This window comes from Erpetoichthys calabaricus, chromosome 3, assembly GCF_900747795.2.
Source record: "Erpetoichthys calabaricus chromosome 3, fErpCal1.3, whole genome shotgun sequence".
Classification (NCBI taxonomy): Eukaryota; Metazoa; Chordata; class Cladistia; order Polypteriformes; family Polypteridae; genus Erpetoichthys; species Erpetoichthys calabaricus.
In genome coordinates this window covers 95,611,636-95,626,390 of record NC_041396.2, presented here as the reverse complement: position 1 = coordinate 95,626,390, position 14,755 = coordinate 95,611,636, and the positions used below count along the sequence as shown (strand labels likewise).

General features: G+C 38.1%; 1 protein-coding gene across 1 annotated transcript in view; it reads left to right on the top strand.

Moving 5' to 3' along the window:
* The window catches only part of ncoa1 (nuclear receptor coactivator 1), a 222,210-nt gene that overhangs the window by 42,934 nt on the left and 164,521 nt on the right, over positions 1-14,755 (top strand). The gene's annotated exons all lie outside the window — the stretch shown is intronic.

Genomic DNA, 14,755 nt, shown 5'->3' with positions numbered 1-14,755 from the left:
GAGCCTCTTTTAAAGGCTACCGCCTGTACATCACCTGGAAGTAGAATAGTTTTAAAACAAACCTGAAATCAGTTTAAAAAGCATAAAATAATAACATGCAGATATCACACAAAGAACTTAAGAGACAGTTACCTTTTGTACTAACATGTTGGGAGGAAACAAAGGAAACATGGATTTGAAAACCACTTGTAGAGAAAAGCCAAGCAAAATGACACCTTTTATTGGCTAACTAAAAAGATTACAATATGCAAGCTTTCGAGGCAACTCAGGCCCCTTCGGGCCTGAGTTGCCTCGAAAGCTTGCATATTGTAATTTTTTTAGTTAGCCCTAAACATGTTGCCTGAAGAAAGGGCCTGAGTTGCCTCGAAAGCTTGCATATTGTAATCTTTTTAGTTAGCCAATAAAAGGTGTCATTTTGCTTGGCTTTTCTCTACATTCATAATGGCTAACACGGTACAACACCCTAGTACTACAAAACCACTTGTCAAAGCCATACAATTGGCAAATGTTGAAAAGAGAAGAGCAAAGGGAGAGCACAAAATAAGCAGGAAAGAAACCAAACTCCAGCTGGTTCCACTGTATTTGTTGCTGACCTGTCCCTCAAATAGTATGACTTTCTCCTGTTTCCAGCTCTAAATATCACAATAGACAACTCTCTCTTGCCTCCTATATCTCGTACTTTCTTTTTCCCTATGTTTGGCTTGCCTTCTTCAATGCCGGAGAACTCACCCCTTGCTAGGGCTGTCAAATTAGCCAAAAAATAAGGTTTGAATATCAAAATTAAAAATAAGTAAATATTAGAATATATTCAAACTTAGGTTAACAATTCTATGTTTGTACATGCTTTCTTATATAGTTTTTTATTATTGTCAAGGCCACAGTGGCAACCACAGCAAACATCAACTGAAAAAATAATCTTAATAAAAATAGAGCTAGTGCACACCTTAAAAAGGAAGAATCAACCGTCTTGTTTTCAGTCTAGCACTGATGACTGGGCACACAAGTCCTTGTCAGGACAATGAGCTATAAAATTGTCTACAAAAAGAGCTTAAATCCTTATGAGCCGCACATGCTGGCACTGTGTTTCACTTTCTTATTATTAGTAATTTTGCCTTTTTAAACTTGCTGTGTGTCTGCAGAGCATGAAGTGCTTATGACAGTGTTGCTTGTGCCCCATTTGTAGCACTCACTCAGCTGGTGTCCTGCACTACAGATGTATTGTGACATGTTTTGCTACTGCATGGACAGCTGTTTGGAATGGAAAACAGGGCTGGAATGGAGTCCAAAGGAAACATGGCAACTTACCTAGGAAGAGTTGAGTGACAATGGTAACTAGGGCTGAGTGATAAGGACATAAATTGATATTTTGAACCAAAATGTGATAGTCAATGTATCATGATATGTACAGTTAGGTCCATAAATATTTGAACAGAGACAACTTTTTTCTAATTTTGGTTCTGTACATTACCACAATTAATTTTAAATGAAACAACTCAGATGCAGTTGAAGTGCAGACTTTCAGCTTTAATTCAGTGGGGTGAACACAATGATTGCATAAAAATGTGAGGCAACTAAAGCATTTTTTTAACACAATCCCTTCATTTCAGGGGCTCAAAAGTAATTGGACAAATTAAATAACTGGAAATAAAATGTTCATTTCTAATACTTGGTTGAAAACCCTTTGTTGGCAATGACAGCCTGAAGTCTTGAACTCATGGACGTCACCAGATACTGGGTTTCCTCCTTTTTAATGCTCTGCCAGGCCTTTACTGCAGCGGCTTTCAGTTGCTGTTTGTTTGTGGGCCTTTCTGTCTGAAGTTTAGTCCTCAACAAGTGAAATGCATGCTCAATTGGGTTAAGATCAGGTGACTGACTTGGCCATTCAAGAAGTTTCCACTTCTTTGCTTTAATAAACTCCTGGGTTGCTTTGGCTGTATGTTTTGGGTCATTGTCCATCTGTATCATGAAACACCGCCCAATCAATTTGACTGCATTTAGCTGGATTTGAGCAGAGAGTATGTCTCTGAACACATCAGAATTCATTCGGCTGCTTCTGTCCTGTGTCACATCATCAAGAAACACTAGTGTCCCAGTGCCACTGGCAGCCATGCACGCCCAAGCCATCACACTGCCTCCACCGTGTTTTACAGATGATGTGGTATGCTTTGGATAATGAGCTGTTCCACACCTTCTCCATACTTTTTTCTTGCCATCATTCTGGTAGAGGTTGATCTTGGTTTCATCTGTCCAAAGTATGTTTTTCCAGAACTGTGCTGGCTTTTTTAAATGTTCTTTAGCAAAGTCCAATCTAGCCTTTCTATTCTTGAGGCTTATGAGTGGCTTGCACCTTGCAGTGCATCCTCTGTGTTTACTTTCATGCAGTCTTCTCTTTATGGTAGACTTGGATATCGATACGCCTACCCCCTGGAGAGTGTTGTTCACTTGGTTGGCTGTTGTGAATTGGTTTATCTTCACCATGGAAGTGATTCTGCGATCATCCACCACTGTTGTCTTCTGTGGACGTCCAGGTCTTTTTGCATTGCTGAGTTCACCAGTACTTGCTTTCTTTCTCAGGATGTACCAAACTGTAGATTTTTGCCACTCGTAATATTGTATTGTAATAACCCAATTTCTTGGATGGGTTTTTTCTGTTTTCGCAGCTTAAGGATGGCTTCTTTCACCTGCATGGAGCGCTCCTTTGACCGCATGTTGTCTGTTCACAGCAAAATCTTCCACATGCAAGCACCACACCTCAAATCAACTCCAGGCCTTTTATCTGCTTAATTGATAATGACATAACGACAGACTTGCACACCTGCCCATGAAATAGCCGTTGAGTCAATTGTCCAGTTACTTTTGAGGCCCTGAAATTAAGGGATTGTGTTAAAAAAAATGCTTTAGTTGCCTCACATTTTTATGCAATCGTTTTGTTCACCCCACTGAATTAAAGCTGAAAGTCTGCACTTCAACTGCATCTGAGTTGTTTCATTTAAAATTCATTGTGGTAATGTACTGAACCAAAATTAGAAAAAGTTGTCTCTGTCCAAATATGTATGGACCTAACTGTAGATTGAAGATAATTACTATATAGACCTGTATATACACATTTTCTATATCAAGTCCAAAATCTAGTATATTTTCTTACTATAACAATATGAAATATTAGCAAAAGAAACTTTTTTCCTAACATTTAACAGTCTCATTAATAGCCATGCCTCAGAGAGACTTCTCAAATAGCTTTTTTTTTTCCCCAACCATTTTTGCTTTATGTTTAATTATTTCTGAATTTACATTGTATGTATTGTATTCAGCACCTTCCTTGTGTCGGCAATCAGTGTCTGCTAGTTAGCAAACATTGCTCCCTCTCTGTTTGACTGCCTACCCATAATGAAAGACAGAGTTCATAATTTATTACTCAGCAAATCACAAATCATAATACACAGTACAAATAATCACTTTATTTCTAATTGTTCCAAATTATGTGTTTGCATGTTAGGGCTTTTTCTGACTCTGGTCAGAGCAGAGGAAATTCTTGGGACACTGTTAGCCCTAGGCAAAAAAAAACTCCATGACGCCCTCAAACTCCCCTTCCCTCAAATCCCAACATGATAAAATGTATTACTGTTATTTTAGTGCAAAGTCTAAATTAATAAGAACAACAGGGAAAATTTAGGGTTCTTGAAAAACAGATTATATAAAAACAACGCAAATATCACATTTGTATAGAAAATAGACAATAATGGGAAATTTTAAAAACCTAAATAAGTAAATAAAATGCAAAAAAAATGTAAGGTGCACATGGTAATAAAAATAAATACAAATTACTAAGAAAGTGCACAAAATAGAAATAAAAAAGGCTTATAAAGGTATTACTGTAACTTTCAAAATCGCTGTTTGTGTGTTTTGGCTAAGAAAATGTAGCTACTATGTAATTCTGGTACAAAGATTTTCGAACATTGTGCTGTATTGAAATTTGAGTTACAGCTGAAAACCTCTCCTGGAACATGGTAGATCTCAAGTAAAATTAAGCCTTAATGATGAAAAACTTCTCCCATCAAAGGCCACAGCGATTGGAAGAGTCAGGAGGAGACACAATGAAGTACTTACTTTTCCATAGAGGTCCAGCAGCTTTTCACTGTATATGTAGTTCAGCATGTCACTTGGGCAAATATAGATGCATGGTCAGTAAAGCTACCTGATTTCCAATTTAACTTCAATATTGAACACCTTTGCTCTTGGGAAGCATTTACTTTTAAGTGTTGGATTATCGTAGTTTAAAACTCAAACATTTTGCACTATTGAATTGTCAGTTATACGTCCTTTGTTCTTCTCAGCCTCAACAGGTGTGCTGCTGAGTGCTAAGAATTGGTTCTGGGTACAAATTGGTGACCTGGTAGCCAAGGGTCTAAGTTTTGACTTCTTACTTGGGCATACTTAGTTAAGTCAAGCTTCTACTACTTATCATCTTCCTGTCTCTTCTTTTCTTCCTGTTGTTTGTTTGTTTGTTTATTTCTTATTTTTGCTTTTTGGTTTCAGACATGTAAATCTTCTTTTGATTTATGAAAACAGAGCTGATTATGTTTAACATTTCTAAAAAAGTAATGTTCATCACAAATACTCTCAAAACAGAGATTGGCACCATGCTTTGGGGTGGGTTTCAGATGATTTTGTTGTAGTGTGTCAATGCTGTCATTGAATGAGTACCTGTGTAAATGGACACCTTCAGGGTTGAGTTGGTGTCGGGGTTCCATCTAGGTCAGAGAGTCACAGAGTAAAGCACAGAGGATGGCAGTATATCTCATCTTTTTATTGCCTATTTTCTAAATATCAAGGAAATCCAGTTCTTAAGTCTGATGGCATTTATTTGTTTTAATGTTCTAAAACAAATAATGATACAGATCAATTCAATTACAGTAATCCCTCGCTATATCGCGCTTCGCCTTTCGCGGCTTCACTCCATCGCGGATTTTATATGTAAGCATATTTAAATATATATCGCGGATTTTTCGCTGCTTCGCGGGTTTCTGCGGAAAATGGGTCTTTTAATTTCTGGTACATGCTTCCTCAGTTGGTTTGCCCAGTTAATTTCATACAAGGGACGCTATTGGCAGATGGCTGAGAAGCTACCCAACTTACTTTCTCTCTCTCTCTCTTGCGCTGACGTAGGGGGGTGTGAGCAGGGGGGCTGTTCGCACACCTAGACGATACGGACGCTCGTCTAAAAATGCTGAAAGATTATCTTCACGTTTGCTATCTTTTGTGCAGCTGCTTCCTGAAACGACATGCTGAACGGTGCTTCGCATACTTAAAAGCACGAAGGGCACGTATTGATTTTTTTATCTGTCTCTCTCTATCTCTCTCTCTCTCTCTCTCTCTGCTCCTGATGGAGGGGGTGTGAGCTGCCGCCTTCAACAGCTTTGTGCCGCGGTGCTTTGCATACTTAAAAGCCAAACAGCACTATTGATTTGTTTGCTCCTTTGAAGAGGAAGATATGTTTGCATTCTTTTAATTGTGAGACTGAACTGTCATCTCTGTCTTGTCATGGAGCACAGTTTAAACTTTTGAAAAAGAGACAAATGTTTGTTTGCAGTGTTTGAATAACGTTCCTGTCTCTCTACAACCTCCTGTGTTTCTGCGCAAATCTGTGACCCAAGCATGACAATATAAAAATAACCATATAAACATATGGTTTCTACTTCGCGGATTTTCTTATTTCGCGGGTGGCTCTGGAATGCAACCCCCGCGATGGAGGAGGGATTACTGTACACCAAACTGTGAATATAGAACAGTAACTTTACAGTGGTTTGACAGGTTAAGTTAAATCAGTTTTGAAAAAAATTATCAATCAATTGAAACAGAATTTAAATCTAACAACTAAACCCATAGCAAAACAATTTGCATTTATCTACAAGGCACATTGTGCTAAAGAAGCATGAATAAACCCTGTATCTCAAATACTGCCACATTCTGTATTTAAAGACACGAATAAACAATTTATAGAAGGGTAATATATAACTAAAGATAAACATGATAAACATCATAAAGACATTAGCTAATCTTTTAGAACAGTTTTTTTTGTTTTTTAACTATGTGTATACTTCTATTTGATCACTGATGCACACACCTGAGAAACCATTACAAGTTAAACATTTCAAGGTGGCAAAACAAAAAGTATGGTAAGTACACTAAGACAAAACAGATTATTAAATGGGACAAGACAACACCATAACTTCAAATTATTCAGGACAGACTTTCTCACTATCATTAGGAAGATCAGTTCACTTGCTATGCAAAACTACAAACTCAAATGAATATTAATGGTCAGTAATGCAGTTTTCCACATAATTGATCCACAAACATTTAATAATTCACACACACAAACATACTTTCACGCAAATATGAAGGCTGCTGTTTTTATTCCAGCTTGTAACATTTATGTAGCAGAGAGTTTGTGAAATGGACACATGAGGGCTAAAGAGAAGTGCAGTGCGCATGTGTCTGGTCTTTTCAAATGCAGTTATGTGTTTTATCTTTAAATGCTTTTCTGCTTGAACTGTCACCCTGGGATAAACAAACTATTTGCAATCAACAAAACACTTACCCCTTTTGTTCCTCGCTCTCTTTTTATCAAGTTCACTATTGTCATTGGCATAGGCAGTGTAAACCTGCCAAAACAGAGTGATGGAGACTTTACTGATTTAATTTAATATTCAGAAGAAGTTGTGAAAAATAAAAAGGTGCAGAATATTTTGATATTGACTTTTATGTATACATTTTTATGAAATCTCAAGTCAATAATTTAGTATAATGCCCAGACCTAGGGGTGATCGATAAATACCGTCTTTTTCCGAAAATAAGACACTGTCTTACTTTCTTTTTTGGTCCAAAATACGCACTAGGGCTTATTTTCGGGGGAGGACAAAAATAAAAGTATATTTATATATTTTTATTTAATATTTATTTATTTTACACAGAATACAGAAATTTAAATTGATTCAATTACAGTCATGTCATCTTCTTCTGGAACATCGTCATAAATCAAGATTTACACCCCTGGAGTCTTCCACAATTCCCTTTTTGTACTCAACGGAATAGCTCTTTCGTTTTGTACTCATTTTAACTGCGGTTAAAAATTATTCACTTTATAAAAAATAAAATTACGTATGAGGAAATAATCAGACTTACAAGACTGAAATGAACAAACACTGTATCTGCACTGTCGCTCAATGTAGACTGCTGCCTTAACGAACAATTATTTATAGTGTGCGCCAACGACGCGTTCCGTCGCATTCCGCATATGCATGCCCCCCTCCACCCCCTCCCCACCTCATTCGACCATACTCTGCGATACGCGCGACGCAATACAACACAGCAGAGCAGAGCGGACACAATATTTATGTATTCATGCTGCCTTATGTTGTATTTTTAAGATAAATTCCAAGAATTAATTTGAAACGAACTGTAGAGGTAAACAATGAATTTCTCGGAATATTTTATTTCAAACATTTCTCTGAAATACGAGTATTAGGGAAGCTAAACATACTTAATAAATCAACAGCATTTTTTAACGAATTCTTTTTTTCACATTATTTTAACTAGGGCTTATTTTCGGGGGAGGGCTTATATTACAAAAAGTTCCGAAAATCTCGATAGGGCTTATTTTCGGGGGATGTCTTAATTTCGGAAAAAGACGGTAGTGGTGCCTTTGTGCCAGACAGGAAGACTGTTTGAGAAATAGGGGTTATTTAGTAAGACATAGACTTGATGAGAATACTAAGAGAACAAGCAAGAGGCAAGCAGATCGAAGGAGGACTTGTTTTAATATTTTGAAAATGTCAGGTGGGCAGCAGCAGGGTACTGCTCCATTATGGTTTATGGGATTGTCATGGTCTGCTCAATCTACTTTTTTTCTCCTTTACATATGTAGTAATATTTTAATAATGGTGGCCTGAATATTTTTAATTACACCTCATTGTTTTAGGCATTATGTATAAAATCAGCAGCCACATATGACAGATTAATAGTAGAACACAACATATTAACTGATACTGACAAGGTTCTTTAAAGTGGGGAAATCAGAATTATAAATTATATTCCATTTGATTTAATGAGGAGCATTAAACAGTATTTATGGACCACAGGTTTACTAGACATTTGGAACAGGATCAGATTAGGGCTTGGCGATAAAATGATAAAGATAGTTATGGTGAAATAACTTTTCCTTGATAGAAATATAAGGTCTATAGAAACTCGGTAGAATTCATTCTATCCATGTTTTGACAGACAACACGAAAAACCAGCCAATGATAATGAGAATAGCTCCACGCTGAACCAATCATGTGGCTAGAATAGAGTTACAGCCATGTCAGGTTAGGTTGACACACCCAGCACGAAACATTAAAGCTGGCAGCAGTGCACGTGCTGAGTTGCAACAACCGTGCACTATGGAGTTAACTTATACATGTAAAATGTGCTCAAAATGTCACTTGTGCTTTCAAAATGTATGACTTTTGGCAGTAATTTAACTCTATAGTGCACCCCCATACATCAGGACTGGGAGTGAAATAAAAGAGAAAATGGTGAAATAAATTGTTTATGAAAACAAAAAAAAAAAAATCTGCATTACTGAAGAAGACACCCCAATGGACATTGTTGAAAAGAATGGTCCGAGGAATTCAGTATTGTGGAGATATTTTAGCTATTTAAAGTCTTGACAAGAAGCTGGCTAGAATGCACTGCAAATGTGTTGAAAGCACATTTCCACAAAGACATGGAATACTACTAATCTATCCTTTAGAGCACACACAATGCAAGACTTTACAATGCCAGATCCAAGCAAGTGCTGCACTAATGGGGATTTCTTGTGCCTTTCTTGGTCTCATTTGTCCTGCTTCTGCATGCAGAAACAAATTGCTTCCAATAAGGAAAAAAGCTATCTATGGTTGACAAGACTGTTTAACATGATCTTGTACAAGCAGGTGGCTGAAGGTTTCTGCACTTTGGCCCAGTTGTCCTTTTCACTTTTTCTGTGACAGTTCTGCTTCACCAGTATTTAATACAGGTCTTCCGATGGGAATTAAATAATAATTTCTGAGTACAATTTTGCATGTTTTTTCCCACAGAAAGGATAAAAAAGCAGTGTAAGCAATATGTCTTGTTTAAGGCTTTGCAAGTAGGCAACCAGTTACTATTCTATATTAAAATAATCTATGATCTATGTTAATAATTTCTATAAATTCCACAAAAATGTGGAACAGACACAGAAAGTAAGTGCTATCTATGTACAAGTCGCACATGTAAGTTTAAGCCTAAAACATAACGCTTTTCTAGTCGGCATATTACTGGTAGCTTAACAAACACTCCCCACTTTCTCACAGAACTTTTTGCTTCTCAATGCAGCCACACTGTAACCAAGCAAAGCACTGTGAAAGTACAGTCATCTCCTTGTCTGCTCTTATGCTCTGAGATGAAAGAGGGCGTTACTAACAACTGACCAGTGAACTTTGATGTACTTTTTGATTTAGTGCAGTTGCATTAAATCACAGTTATTATAAACTGTTACAAATATCTTCTTGTTCTGTGCCTATGCAATCTTCTTAAAGAAAAGATTTAGAGACAGAAGCTTTGGGCCGAGAAATGTTGCCACTTTGTAGAGCATGTGGATAAGAGTTGGTGCTGAACAGTTTGTTGACAAGTTCTTTCAGTAATATATAATTCTAAATCAGTGGTTGCATTTTCAGAAAAGAGACCACAATTGTATCTTTTTTGTTGATGTGGCTAATCCTTATATTGCAGCAACACTGAATTCTGCACTATTTATTGTCTGTACAGACCTGTTTGAGTGACCTTATAAGGTTGCCTTGTTGTCCAGTATGTTTAAAGGAATTATCTTTCCATTGCTCCCATTTAAAGGAGCCCGGAGTTTGCCTAAATTGAAAATGTAATTCTTAAAGAGGTTCTGAGGTGACCTCAAGGAGTGGAGTTACGTCCCTTGTTGTTGCATCCTCTGTCTCGATTACATTATCAGACTGCGACACAGTTATGCCACCCTCCTCCCATTGGGTGGCTGTATTAACATGTCTTCCCTCTGGTTGTATACGTGGTGTTGGAACAACTTGTGTGACGGGTTTTCTCCATCAGTTACTAGTTCTAGTGTCTTTTTAGAGGTCGTACCTTATACTTTCTGACCAGCTGCACCCAAGAATCACCGGATAGGGTGGACTGCGCATTACAGCCACCTAGATTTTCTTGATTATGTTCTGATAGGTGATAATACATCTGGTGATCCTGTACCAGCTGGTATCCCTCTGGATGCAGTTCAAACTGATCATGCCTCTTTCCCATTGTTGTGAAAGCACATATCAGCAAGCAACAACAGAAATGTTGCTGCTGGAGTCAATTATGGCAAAAATCTTGTAACCACCACCACCACCACCTCATCCCGGGGTAAAGCTAATGGATAAGCAAATAAACAGTACCTCTCTCCCTTCGCCAAGCTGAAATCCATGGGCTCACCAAAGCAAGGGCAGTAGGTAATAGCATGTACAAGCTCACCTTGGAGCATAAGCTGACCACAATTGAGTGAGTATGTCAATTTTATTTATGTTCTCCTTTGTTTACATTTGAAAGCTGCTTGAATTTGTATTGAGGATATATACAGAATGTTTTGTCTATTTGTTTGTGGGTGTGTTTTCCAACCATTTAACACTAGAATTACCAGTCTCTACGAAAAAACTCGTAGATCCGGCCCACCTTAAAACCATTCGCACCTCTCCGCCAGCGTCCTTTGTCCTCTAAATGTGCCGATAAAAACAAGCTGCAAGCTATTCCATCCGCCCACCAACTTAGAACGTGCAGGAGCATCTCCCAGCTCATGCCTTGATTGATTATCTGGGAGTGAAGTGGAGTTTTAGAGTGGAAATAATAGATCGTTATTTGGAACACACGCATTTCATGTGTGTTCCGTTTCTACAGTAATCTGTGTAAACACATTCTTAAAACAGAAACTTTTTCATATTTTAGTAATAAATGTTACAAAATGTAGGCATAAACTATAGAATGTGTGAAGCAGCATGACGTCCAAACATCAAATAAACACTTTCACAAAAGGTTCAAGAACAATACAACACCTTCCGTGGCGTAGCGGTAAGATTTGCTATCTGTGAGCGCAGTAGGCTTATTGTCCATCAGAGACCTGAGTTCGATTCCCCGTAGAGGAGAAAGTTCTTTTTTTTTTTCTTTTTAACCTCAAACGGACATAAAATTTATAAATTGGTATGTACTGTTAGTTAATGAGATTGTTATATTTTCATGTGGGATGCTCCTTTTAAAATATTTTTTAACAATTGAGACTGCAATTAACATGAACAAGTGTCCTTATAACTGTTATTTTTAAGATCCATAACACACAGACAGAGCACTGAAACGGACATAAAATTTATAAATTGGTATGTACTGTCAGTTAATGAGATTGTTATATTTTCATGTGGGATGCTCCTTTTAAAATATTTTTTAACAATTGAGACTGCAGTTAACATGAACAAGTGTCCTTATAACTGTTATTTTTAAGATCCATAACATACAGACAGAGCACTGCGTAATAGAGAGACAGACAGGCAGAAAAGTCACTAGATATATAAATAAACTGGGAAGGTACTGAGAAAAAAAAAGATCAATATAGGAGTGAGTGGGGATCTAACCGTAGTATGTATCGTGATCGTGATTTAGAGAGAATAAAAGTAAAAAAAAACGGTAACTTTCACAAGTCCTATAAATGCACACCGTGTGTTACAGACGCAAACCAAATGTATGTGTATACTTTATAATATTAACAAAAGGAGCCGCTCACAACTGAAAATGGCAAATATAGGACTGAGTGGGGATCGAACTGGGGACTCTTGGTTACAAGTCAGCAAATCTTACTGCTACGCCACTGAAGCTGTTGTCTATTCCTTGAATCTTTTGTGAAAGTGTTTATTTGATCTTTGGACTTCAGGCTTCATACATTATATAGTTTATGCCTACATTTTGTCATTTACTACTAAAATATGAAAAACATTTCTGTTTTAAGAATGTGTTTCCATAGATGAAATGTGTGTGTTCCAAATAACGATCTATTATTTCCACTCTAAAACTCCAGCACTTCAGTCACTCCCAGATAATCAAACAAGGCATGAGCTGGGAAAACTTAGTGAACGTTCTGCGACAGTGGGGGATGGAATAGCCGGCTGCTTGCTGCTCGTTTTAATCGGCACATTTAGAAAACAAAAGAGAGGTGAGAACGGTTTTAAGGTGAGCCAGATCTACGAGTTTTTTCGTAGACTCTGGTAATTCTAGTGTTAAAATAGATTGAATCTATACAAAGGAAAGGATACCGTATAGAGGTGGGGTTTTTTTAACTTTTATTTTGTATTAATACCTACTTTATTTGGAACTGACCGAAGAATTTACTTTGTGTTCTCCTTTAAATCTTGAAAGATTTAAGGTTTCAGTTTTAGATTTAAGATTTTAGCATTTTAGAATTAAGATTTTATTATATTTATTTGGAGACGACCAACAAATTTAGTGTACTTTCCTATAAAACTTGGATCTTTTGACTGGTCAGATTTGAGACTTTTTTTATTTTGTATTACCTGTTTATTTGGAATTGACCACAGAATTTAGTTGTTCGGGCGGCACGGTGGTGCAGTGGTAGTGCTGCTGCCTCGCAGTTAGGAGACCCAGGTTCACTTCCCGGGTCCTCCCTGCGGGGAGTTTGCATGTTCTCCTCGTGTCTGCGTGGGTTTCCTCCGGGCGCTCCGGTTTCCTCCCACAGTCCAAAGACATGCAGGTTAGGTGGATTGATGATTCTAAATTGGCACTAGTGTGTGGGTGTGTTTGTGTGTGTCCTGCGATGGGTTGGCACCCTGCCCGGGATTGGTTCCTGCCCTGTGCCCTGTGTTGGCTGGGATTGGCTCCAGCAGACCCCCGTGACCCTGTGTATGGATTCAGCGGGTTGGAAAATGGATGGATGGATGGATTTCGTTTGTGTTCTCCTGTAAGGCTTGAAGCTTTTGAATGGTCAGAAGTAAGATTTTAGTTTATTATATGGTATACACCTATTTTATTTACTTGAAATACAGTCGTATAATGTTCTACACTACATTTGTCATGTTCAACTTACGACAGAAAATAAATAATATTTAAACCAAAATTAACCTTATGATATCTTCACATCTCACGTAGTGTAACAAAGGCGCTATATAGGCGCTTGACCCGACACTGATGGACACAGAGGCACGTATAAACAAACAAGACTTTTATTTTTCTTCACCCGTGGGCGCACGTCTTCCCCGTGACCCACAGGCAATATACAGTCCACAAGCACAATTACCACAACACCAACAGTTTCTCACTTTTACCACCACTCCTCCTCAAGCTTCGTCTCCTTCCTCCCAACTCTGGCTCCTCGAGGGGTGGTGGCTGGCCAGAAGCGTTTCAGGTGCTTAACCACCTGGTCCTAATTGCCCTTCCGGATGGGGCGAAAGATGCGTCCAGCTGGGCTGCTGACTCCATGCAGCTCACCCTAGCGGCTATCCGAGCTCCCAGCCAGGCTGTGGAGGACTCCATCTCCCATGGAGCCATGCGACAGGTTGGGAAATCACTGTCCGCCAGGGAGGCTGCCACCAAGTGTCCCGGGGGAGGTATTGAGCTGCCCATGGTTGCTCTCCCGGAACAGATGCAGAAGGGGCATCCCTGCCGGGCACGGGACCCGACTGTCCGCTACAATAGTAATTATGAAAATTTAAGCTTGACAGAAATAATGATGTGATTTATATCAATATATATTGCTATGGACTGATAAAAACTATCGTGATAAGACTTTTTCCATAATGCTCAGCCCTAGATCAGATGCAGAGTAATACTTTTACAGCACCATAGATGCATTCCAAAAAAATGTTCTGAGTATACTTGTAGATCAAAGAAAGAAAGAAAGATAAATTGGTCTGGCCATAAGTTTTTTTTTTTTACTAATGAAGATAACACGCTCACCATTCAAACTTAGGCTGAATGTGGAAGTGAAGTGCAGAGACAGATCTTTAAAATAGTGCAGCTTTGCATAGTCCATTTGGAGTAACTCAGTGCCAACATTAGCGCAGGTTAAACAAACAAATGTTATTTTACAGTTAAGTGTGAGCTTTTGTCTTTGAATTTTAAATAAATTCAAATGATATTTGAATAGCAGTATTTGATATGACAGCTCTACTTCTTACTTGCCACTTTTTTCCAGGAGAGGACTAAATCCCTAGATTTGAAGGTGCTAATTGTCATATCAGCCACATTACACTGAGCTGTGAACCATTGCACATCAAATGTCACAGTCTTTCAAGGTGAAAAGAACAACATTATGTGCAAAGTCTGGTTGTAAACATTTTTCAGGTCCACAACATAGATGTAGGCAAGAAATATGCAAACCTCCATGATTCCTCAAGTAACTTTACAGCAACAAAGAGGTGGTCCACTGTTCCACAGAAAAGGTGCAATTCACATTGCTCCTCCAAAATCTAAACCTTAGGTTCAACAATTGCATGGATTCTCCATCCCAGTTCCTCAACATAGTCTTCCCCAGAAAGGCTGATGTGTGTAATTTTATTAGTAATTGTAACATACTCTTTATGTCTAGAGAAAATGTGCTCCTGTTAATGGAAAATTGTTCAAAAAGAAGGGCCACAGAAAGAACCATTAGTAAGTGACCCTCATGAAAGCTCTAATTGAA